The 11,368-nt window shown below is 25.6% G+C and overlaps 1 long non-coding RNA gene across 3 annotated transcripts; it reads left to right on the forward strand.

Annotated features, from left to right (window-relative positions):
* Positions 1–455: 455 nt before the first annotated feature.
* LOC136081656 (uncharacterized) lies at positions 456–7,173 on the forward strand. 3 transcript variants are annotated; one of them, XR_010638989.1, is made up of 5 exons: positions 456–3,104; positions 4,045–4,175; positions 4,719–4,776; positions 6,833–6,887; positions 7,042–7,173. It is a non-coding gene; the product is annotated as an uncharacterized LOC136081656 (long non-coding RNA). The 3 variants fall into 3 exon arrangements; XR_010638990.1 differs by lacking the exon at positions 456–3,104 and having other exon boundaries at positions 3,111–4,197; XR_010638988.1 differs by lacking the exon at positions 456–3,104 and having other exon boundaries at positions 3,111–4,175.
* Positions 7,174–11,368: the final 4,195 nt, after the last annotated feature.

An 11,368-nucleotide genomic window follows, 5' to 3' on the forward strand; every position in this document is an offset into this window, starting at 1 on the left:
ACTTTCTAGGTTGATTCCAATAGAGCACTTTTGACTGTTTGCCATGACTGAATTACCAAACAAGATTTAATAATTATTTAATCTAAAATTAAAATGATTTTTTTTTATTGAAATTTGTTATTATTAACTGTCGTTTCAAAACTATATTTAGACACATAGCTGACGTCCCAAACCTATTTTTACACATCACAGCAGGCGTTGCAAAACTTTATTTTTTATGATAATTCACTTCACAAAATTTTATGTCTATATCAAAATCAACCTTAATAAACTGTTTTTACACACCACAATGAGCCCATGAGAGTCAATTTGTGAAAATGTTACCCCGTTTTATGGTTAAGTAAAATTATACCTTTTTAAATTCAAAAATTATTTTAAAATATTAGGAATTGGGTTAATTTCTCTTCATCTTTGTATTCCACACTTTTAAAAATGGTCAGGTACCAATTTTCAGTCATATATCTCTACTAGAACTTAAATTATTCACACAAAAAGTATCGCTATAAAATCTATAATAGAGAATAGCGGCCGAATAAAGAATTTTTTTTTCTAAATTTCAAAATGACATATCTTTATTTTTGCTTTAAGAAACCAAAATCATCTTTTTTATAAAGATAGCCTAGGATCACCCACTTCATTTGAAAAAAAAATCGAATCCATGAGACTTGGGCAACTTCGGGAATTAATGAAACGCAACCCATGGTTACAGGACAAAAAATTTGACTGGCCATTTTAAAATAAAAAAATAACTATCAAAAAATTTAAATTTTACTACTTTATCTACATTTTTGAATTCAGCACCCTCAAAAATGGTCAGGTACCAATTTTTAGCCACATTTTTCCACTAGATCTTAAATTATTCAATTAGGAGTACTACTACAAAGTTCATAATGGCGGAAGTGGAAAAAAATAAAACGTTTTAGGCTGAATTTGAAAATGTCATAACTTTTGAACCGTTTGGATTTGGGAGCTCAAACTTTACTTTTTTTTTATTATATTGATAGGTACCACTGGTTCAAATTTGAAAGAAATCTGAGAGGGTGACTGAAAAATTTCAATTTTTTGTCCCACTTTTACATGGAATTACCCTAATATTTATTACACTATTTCTTTATATTCTACATAAAATTCTATTCGAATTATATATCAAATTTTTATCATTTTAATGATAAATAAAAGTTACTAAAACTTTATTTGATTTTCAAAAGTTGTTGAAATTTTTTTTTTTTTTTGTATACTTTGTATATTTAACATTACTTATATAGTAACAATTTCTAACATATGTTATATTTCACTTAATATTTTATTTACAAATAAATAATGCAATGATAGGTTTTTTAAATACCCACTATTTACCTATTTAATAGTTTAATTATATGTCAATAAAAATACAGAGTTTATTTTTTATGACCTATTTTTTTTAATTACCTCTTTTGTACTGGAATTTATTTTGACAACGTAAAAAACGCAATAGTATGTCACGTTAACACTTGACTATATTAGTTTCCCTCCAAAGCAAGTTCTACAAAGTATATATCATTGAAAAGCAGACAAAATTTGGAATCCAAAAATTAAAATAAGAAAGTAAAAAAAAAAAAACTGACGTCTGCATTATTTCATATTTATAAATAAGCTTTGGCAATTTTAAATATTTGCTCTTTAAGCCTTTTAATTAGCTAGCCAAATTGTTTTAAAAGTATATGAAGGCTTTTAAAAAGGTGCAAAATTTATTAAGGTTTCATTTGATGGGTTACTTTCTTATTTAGATAACTAGAAAATGATTAATTAACATTTTTCTCTGATGGTGACATCAATTTTTTTTGGTATTGCAGATTTTCTAAATGTTGGTCCTGGTGTTGCCATAAATGGAATAATAGTCCTAGTAATTTTAATTTTTTTCCATTCTCTGTTGTCTTTAACAATATTAGATTTCTTAGTCTTAGTGGTATGAAGTTTTTTATTTGTCTTGATGAATGTTGATTTCATGGTTGGAATAATTGGTTTTATACGTATTTTTCTTTCCTTATTTACAGTAACATTGTTATCAGCAAATATTATTGTATAGAGTCCTTTGTTATTATTAGTTCCTGAGTTATTAATAACAAAGTCCACATCTGTTTTTTCTGTTGAATCATCTCTGAACTAAAATAATCTTCAGATGATGATGATGAAATTATTTCTGATGATAACATTATTATAAATGGATCACATTATCATATCATATTTCTGATATGATAACATCATCCATTTGATCAAGGATTCAAAGAGCTTCATTTGGATCATTTATAATTCTACTTCTCAAAGCCATCTGCAATAAGAAAATGATTACATTTATTTTTGTCAATAATCTTCAGTGTTTTAAACATAAAAACAATCCGTAAGTTGATAGTTCCTACTCTCCTAAGCCTAATTTATATGTTTATGAGCACAAAAGGTTAAAATAAATAAAATAGTTTAAATAGAATTGAACAACATTTTTTAGAGAGGTATTTTGATATGTATATTATAGGCGCACATATGTGCCCCTTCGGCACGAAAGGGTTAAGCTGTTTTAAGCATAATATCTTTTTATTTATTTGAATGGAAAATTTGTGTTATTTTTAATTTCTTGTGGAACTAAGCTTTCTTATAACTTGTGTAATGTGTTTCTTTTATGAATTTGTATAGTAGTATTTTTTTATTCAAAGATTAGTATTTTATTTTTTTGTAACTTATTGGAAAATAAGGATTAAAGTTATAGAAATCGTATTGTTATCTCTTTTGTATTTTTTTTTTAATATATAAATTTAATAGTGCATTTAGTAATTACATTTATTAAGAAAAAGTAACATTTATCAAGTATTACTTAAAGTAAAGATAATAATTTGCTTTCTTATACAATACATAGTTATATAATGTAGTTAATCTTAAATTTTTCATTATTATTTTTTTTTTTTAAAGTTAACCAATATAAACATAAACAGTTTAAAAAAAAAAAGTTGGTTTGTATAAATTTCAAATTCTTAAAATTAAATTTACTGATAAAAACTTTATGACATGCTATTCCTACAATATTATAACTGACACTCACTCTCACAAATTTGAGTCTCAAGTCACGAAAAAGGGTAAAAAATTAATTTTTTTATTTTGTTTTTGTATTTGGTTATATATATATATATTTTTTTTTATTGTTATTCATCTCCGTATTACTACCAGGGACATGGTAGGGATCGAACTCAGAACTTCTCACTTATGAAGCAACAGCTTTACCATTATACCACTGCCACATAATTAAGTGTTCATTTTGTTTTTTCAGTTTTTTACTTATTTAGTTAATTATTAGTTATTATTTTCAATATCTTATTTTCAGTACTTGGCAGTACAAAGTGTTTCCTCTGAAACCTAAATTTAAAATTTTTTTTAGGAATAGAAAAATATATCCTGCAAAAACAGCAACAGAACATCTAAATTTTACTCTAGAACTTAGTTATATTAAACAAAATATTGATTTGAATCAATTACACACTCAGTCAGTATTTAATTTTCGAAATGAATCAAAATCTCATATTTCCCTAATTTCATAGTTGACACAAAGAGCCAATTTCGACTTCATTAATTACAATTAAAAATAACTTTTAATTTTTTTTAAATGTTAATTCACCTCCTCAAGGCCATAAAGGCTACTGCAGTTGAGGAGACTCCTTTTTTTAAAATTTTTGGTTATAACCCCCTCTAAACTATATAACTCCTAAACACGAAAATATTTTAATAAAATACATGTCAAAATACATTTGTGCATAGTTTTTGAATGTGATATGATATAGTTTTTAAATGTGGTATGTTATACCAAAATAATATACATACATACATAAACACACACACATATATCATCGTAGTACTATCATTTACTTATTCTCTCAACTCTATAACTACAAAACACAAACCTTGACGAACAAGGCTACTGTGTGGAAAAACAAATTAATTGTATATTTTGATAAAATACATGCAAAGTTAAAATATATTTTCAATGAATGCTATTATTTTTTCTTTAACTTTTATGTGCAGAGTTCCAGTACAAAGTTAGCAAGATGTTTAAAATCAAAACAAGTTGACTCAAAAATACATCATCACATCATTCAATCTTAAACTCAACTGTTGAACAATAGACGATTTGAATGAGTTTACACTAAGAATGGGTATCAAAGGTTTTGCACAAAAGTTTGTGAATTTTGTTTTAATATGTTTAATATGATTTAGAGAACAAAACCTGGATAATATATTTAATTGCCCAGCTTTTAAAACAGAAAATAATTTACAATCATTTTATTAAAATTAATGTCAATCATTTGCTGTTACAACTTATGTCAACCTATTTATTCAGCCTATAAATATTTTTAAACATTTTAGATTGGTTGCAGTGTAACAAAGTTGTTATTAAATAATTCAAATGTTTTAAAATTTTATTTTTGTTACAAAACTTAGTGAATAAAAATGATTTTATATTTATGAGTTTGCCATGATTCAATCAGAACTACTTATTCAATTCTATTAAATTTCTAATTAAATTTTAATTTCTAATTTAAAATTCTATTGTTTATTAAATAAGCTTGGGTTTTTTAAACCTTCACCTTGGTGAATGCAATAAAAAACAAAACAAAAAACAAACAAAAAAACACGTAAATAAGATCTTATGTGTAAAACATTTCAATATACCTTATAAATATTTTTTTCTTTCTTAGGTCAACTCTCACATGTTGGTGGAAAGTTACCAAAACATGTTAAGGAGTTAATTCAGAGGTAATTTTTGTATTTATTTATTTATATTTTTGTTTGTTACATGTACATTTAGAACATTACAGACATTATGAATAACTGCAAAGATTTTGTTAATTATTATTTTAATATTACATTAAATGAGTATACATATTGCAAGTGAGTATTTGTATAGCGCAATAAAAATATAATACAAATATAATACAAATGTCTATAAAAATGATATCAATTTATAAAAATATTTATATTTATTTATTATTCAATTTATATATATATATATATATATATATATATATATATATATATATATATATATATATATATATATATATTTATATATATATATATATATATATATATATATATATATATATATATAAATTGTTATAAATATATACAAGTGTATATATTTGTGCTTACAGATAAGCAAGTATAAATATATGATGACATCATGATAAAATATATGGTGAAAGTTTTCTAATTCTTTTATAATTCAGTTTATTAGAAAATGATAATTATTAAAGTTTAATTGGTGATATTTTCTTTTGGCCAATACCAATAGTTTTGATGTTTTATAAAGTGATTCTATGTAATCTTTAACTAAACTCTCTTTAAAAAGTGCTGATTTTAGTAAACCCTTTTTTTTCACTCTGATAATTGTCCTGATTTTTAATGCTTGACCTTGTTTAGTGACCAGTTAAACATTTAGTTGAACATTTTTCATTAAGTGATTTGCTTGTCTTAATGCAGCAACATGGGCATAGGAAATAAATGTTACCAAAAACACCAAATTATGTGAATACCATGTTTAATCCAATAAAATCCTGCAAATTAGATATCTAGTGTATATAATATATCATTGGTATTAACAATGACAAATATTTAATAGTAAATGTATATGGTCTGTCCTTTTTTAAATCTAGCAAGTCTTTACTTTGCTTATTTATTTCTAAACCTCTATTTCTTGTTACTTTTTTTTGTAGCAAACAAAAAAAAAGTAACAAGAAACAAGATTCTTTGAGAATCTTCTCAAAGAGGCTTTTGGAAAGTTCCAAATGCTTTCAGAAAATGGTCTTGTTTGCAAAGACTTTTCTTTGTAGTATGATAATCTTTAAAAATTTACATGCGATACTTCAGCGCTAGCAAAATATTAAATATATAAAAAGTTGTTTTTAATCAGGCCAATTTTTTTTAACTTTTAGATGCACTTAGCTTGTTTTGGGGTTGTCTGTCGATTATTGGTATTTTGAAAAAAGGAGCCAAAGATATGTCATTTGTCATATGTTCAAATTAATCATATTTCTGAAAAGTCAAATGACTTATCCGGTAAAAAGCCATCTGATTTTGTCATAAAGTCTAGATCACTGGTAGAGTTTTAAAAGATAAAAGGCTGTACAGTTAATTTCTTTTACACACCCTATGTACTGAAGATAAAAACCAAATTAACAGCATCAATGTATTGGTTATGTATTGATGCTATTAAATTAGTTTGGATGGCTGGATTATTAAGGCTGTGGATTATTATAGTCCAACATTCATAACATACAATTTGCAAAACCTGATTCATTTGTTATAACTTTTTGAATGACCGCTTCTTGATGTCTGCTTTTTGATTTAAAAATTGTTGAGTCTGAAATTATTGGTTGTTGGTAAGAAGATCCCACTTGCTCAAATGGTCAAGCGTTTAAGTAAAATTTAAGTAGTTCAGATTATAAGAAAAAACCCCTAACAATGTAATTGCTGGTGTTAAAAAGAGCTATTTATTAAAACGATTTTTGATTCTTCTCTTTGCGAAAATGTACTATTTCAGTTTCTTTATTGTACCATGCAATTCAAATTATAAGCTAATATATTGTCTTCGCAAAAATAACCCCTGTAAAAAAAAACTTTACAGAAATCTGAACTCAAACACAAAGATATATCTTTTGAGGTTAAAACCAAAAGTATATATCTTTTTTCTATTATGTCATGATAGTGTTTTAAATAAATTTTGTTTATTTATTCAATTAAAAATATTAAGGGGGGGGGGGCAGCTTCATTAGTTTTACTGTTTATTGAGGGATTGCCTTTTCTATTTTAGATGGTGTTGCTAAACGATTTGCAGTCAATAATCTTTTGAAAGCAGAAAAACTCAGGTGAGCATCAAATAGAAAGTTAGTCCAATTTCTGGTTTTTGTGATATTTCTATTTGTTTATTCTGAATGTTTTTTTTTTTATTTCGTTCTTAAAAATGCTTTTAATTGGATTTGTTTTTAACTTTATGTTTCTTCATATATTTTCCTCTTTTAGTGTCAAACAAAGAATACGCGAGTTATTTGAGATATTGTTGAAATTTGCAAAGAAAGTAAAAATCAAACTAGTTTCACTCTAAGTTATTGTATATAATTTAAAAAATTGAAATAGAAGTATTGCAATGTTTATTTCTTTTTAGTCTTTTAATTTCCGTATTCAATTATTTGTCCGGACTAATATAATAATCGTGTATGACCTTAATAAATAAAAGGAAAAAAGAACTTCACAGCGCGATGTTATACAATATAATATTGTGCTTTATTGTTTTTTGCAGTGTAGAATTAACATCAAAAATGTTAGAACAACGCTGGAGGACGTTTTTCTTTTCTTAAACCGTTTGGCCAACGTCGTCAATATAACGTTGACCTATGTTTCATTTATGCCATAATTCCAACGTCTAAACAACGATAGAAAAGACATTGGCTCAACGTCATTTCAGTCAAAATATAACGTTTCCTAACGTCTTTATAACGTCTTTTTTCTTCAAATTTAACGTTGTTCTAACGCCTTTCCGACGTCATTTAGCTCAAATGTAACGTTGTTACAACGTCATTTTTACATCGTTGCAATAATGTTAGCAAAATGACGTTTTTCCGCTATTTCATTTATAACATCATGCCAACGTCTCTTCAACGATATGGAAGACGTTAGAATAACGTTGTCCCAACGTCATTTTTCTTATTGGGTAAGCAGTATTGACTGCTTATATTTAGAATTTTTTATAACGATGAACTTTGTAAGAAACTAACTTAATGTAACAGTTTTTAATGATTTGTCATTATGTCAATAAAATTGTTGTTAAGAATCTCTACTTGGCATTATTTTTATCTCATCTTAGCTATTATTGTCAAGTTTGTGTTCGAATTGGCAACTATTACGTTTAGAAATTGTTGTCGTTCAAAACATCAATTCATTAGATAGGCGTCCATCCATTAGAACCTTCGACCATATAAACTGATAGACACGCCTTACCGTAAGTTAATATTCACAAAATTTTGAAGCCAACATCTTTTAGCTCGTGACATCACGTTTGGGCATTCAACAATTTATAACATAGATTTAGGACGAAAATAGCTTGATGTATTTAACACTTTTTAAGTTTTAATATTTGTAATGTATATTATTTTGTTTAAATTTTAATTTTGAAATAGAATATAGGTATATAAAGATCATGGTTTTATCTTGTTCTGCATAAAATTGCACTCAAAAATATACTAAAAGGGTTTCTTTTCATTTTCATTCTTTTCATTGCTAAGATTCTACGTTATATTTCGTATATCAATGGTATATTACTTTAATATACCTATTTTTGTTGGTAGTTTTCCGAAAAATCTAGAATTAATGAGTAAATGGATACAAGTTATGCGGAGGGATGGTTTTACTACTAGTAAACAGTCTAAACTTTGCGGTAAACATTTCACTGGTTTGTCATGGAGTGACACTTCATAGACTTCCTTCAAATTACTCCATAGACTTCTTTCATATCAGGAAGTCTGCAGGTCACAAAAGAAACTAAAAAAAGGTGCAATTTCTTCTATATTTTAAATATAAAATAAAAAGTGTTAGGAAATCTAATATTATTTGATTTCCTAACACTTTTTAAAAAAAGTATTTATCCTAGAAAACCACCAAAATATAGACAAAGTATTATTTCAAATACTACTACAAATGATTCAATACAGTAAGTCTGATGTAACTAATCTTTTTGCAATAACGTAAATTAATTTAAAAAATTTAAGTTTACTTTTTGTAACATTTATATAATGTTTTTAGGAACATAATGCTGATAATTTTATCATTAATGTTAAAAATAATATCACCGATTCAATACAGTAAGTCTAATGTAAATACTTTACAATGGCATACTTTACAATTGCATATAGTGATTTAAATGTTTGAGTTTACTTTTTGTGACACATAACACCTTTATATTTTTAAGAACATTGTTGAAAAGTGTTAAATCAATCCTAACACCAATGGTAAACAGTATGTTGGTGTATTTGATGAATATGATATGATAACACCAGAAATTAGTAAATAATTTTTAAAATAAACTATAAGTAATTACTTATTGCTAAACAAAAGACAACTAAAATGCTTCAGCTATCCAAGCATCATCTAATAAAAAGGATTAAAGAATTACATTTATTCCTTTGACATCTTAAATCAAAAAGTATGAATCAAACTATGATTTCTGAAGAAATATTACCTACACTAATGGTATGATATTTATTTTTAATAGGAGTAGTTGTTAAACATATTTATATGTTTGACATATATATGACTTTTTTATTTTTCTATTTAATTGTTTAAATATGTGTTACTTATTTAAGTTATACCTTTGGGATTATTTTGTTTTAGTCAACTTACTGTTGAAATATGGTTTTAATTTAGTAAGTTTTTATGATTAAAAATTTACTACATTATTCATTAGATAACAGTTAGGGAAAAATTTAGTTCATGACAATTACGGTAGGAATAGTGATGAGTTAATTATGTTATTTGTCGTAACAGTAATAATTGTTGTTATGATTGTAATGCTATTGTGATAATTTGTTGTATGATTCTTCTTTTAATTGCAACTATTTTTACAAGTGTGTGTGTGTGTGTTTGAGCTGTTGTGTATCATTTACATAAAATCTTTTTGGCTTTTTACTATGCTATCATCTATTTCTTGATACCCCAATCAATAATGCCCCATATTACTTGATTGGGTTATCAAGTATAAATATAATATTGTAACTAATAATATATTAATTTATTTAATTTATTTTGTTACAGGGAACTATGTCTGAGTCTACAAAACAGTTATTTTGTCGCATTTTACAAGGAAAAGTTTAAATGCATTACCCACTAGAATTACGAAGCTTTGCTTAAACATTGAATTTTTAATCTGCTAAAGCATGTAGTTATGTTAGGAAAACATTTAATAATGCACTTCCTCATCCACAAACTTTACAAAAATGGTATCAAAGTGTTGACTGTTCCTCTGGATTTTCTAAAGAAGCTTTAGTTACTTTTCATAGCAAAGTAAAGGAGACTCAGAAAATTGGTCAATGCGTTGTGTATTCATTGATGTTAGATGTAATGGCCATTAGAAAAAAAATGGACAGGCCACAAATTTTCTGGTCATATTGATTTTGGTGCTGATATTGATAATGATAGTTTTAATGATAAACTGTGTAAATAGACGTTGGAAACTTCCTGTTGCATATTTTTTAATTGATGGTTTAGGTGGTTGTGAAAAAGCTAACATTGTCAACCGTTGTCTACAATTTTTTTATGAAAGTGATGCAAAAATTATAAAATTATTATTGCTAAATATTTAAAAATACGTTTGCACCAAAAAGCTGACTCGATCAACGATTTACGACATAATGAACGTATACAAAGTGTATTAACGAAACAAATTTTTTTTTCAAATCTATAAAAAGTTATTTTGTATATTAATGTAATGCATAATAAAGCATGTAAAATTGTATTAACTGTTACATTTTTTATTCTAAGAAATCTAAGAATGCATTAAAATTTGATACAAATAATAAACTTAATAATATTTTAAAAAAAAATCATAATAGTAATAACAAGGTTTACTGAAAAATTTTACATTTATCATTAAGTTTTCTATTCTTAAAGAGTAATTCCGTGTCAAAACAACCAGGCCATGCAACCCTATGTCCCTGGATTTTCTTTATATTTTTACCATAGTTAGCACATTATAAAATAAGGTAAATCCCAAAATTTCAAGGTCTAACTCCTAACGGCTCGTGAGTAATGGTTGTTTTAATTTTGGCTACTATTATTGTTTGGTCATTTTCCGCTATTTTTAAATTTACATTTCTCTTTATAAAACCAAGTCTTTAAATATGTGAATTCTAAAAATAAGTGACTTAGTTAATCTCAAGGTGAAGAATTTGAATATATAAATAAAAAACTCATTTTATAATTAAAAAGTACCTAAATATCAATTATAAATGTTAAAATAATGGACACCTGCCCCAGTAAAATTTATAGATGTGTGCGGTAAACTTTTCAGGCTTAAGATTTCAAATTAGATCATTGTATGTTTGAAGAACATTGTGTGAAAAAATCATTTCTACCAAATCAATAGTTTAACAATTAAATGAAAAATATCACAAAAAAAGCAAATATAGTATATTTCGCTTATCGTAGTATTCAAAATAAATAAAATTGATGCATACTTGAATTGATATACAATTTTTGATAATATATCCATTAAAAAATTATCGATTTACAAATATAAACTTATTAATTTTGTAAAAATCTTTTTTTTTGAAAGTTCATATTTGTCTGATATTATTGT

The sequence above is a fragment of the Hydra vulgaris genome, chromosome 06 (genome assembly GCF_038396675.1).
Source record: "Hydra vulgaris chromosome 06, alternate assembly HydraT2T_AEP".
NCBI classification, from domain to species: domain Eukaryota; kingdom Metazoa; phylum Cnidaria; class Hydrozoa; order Anthoathecata; family Hydridae; genus Hydra; species Hydra vulgaris.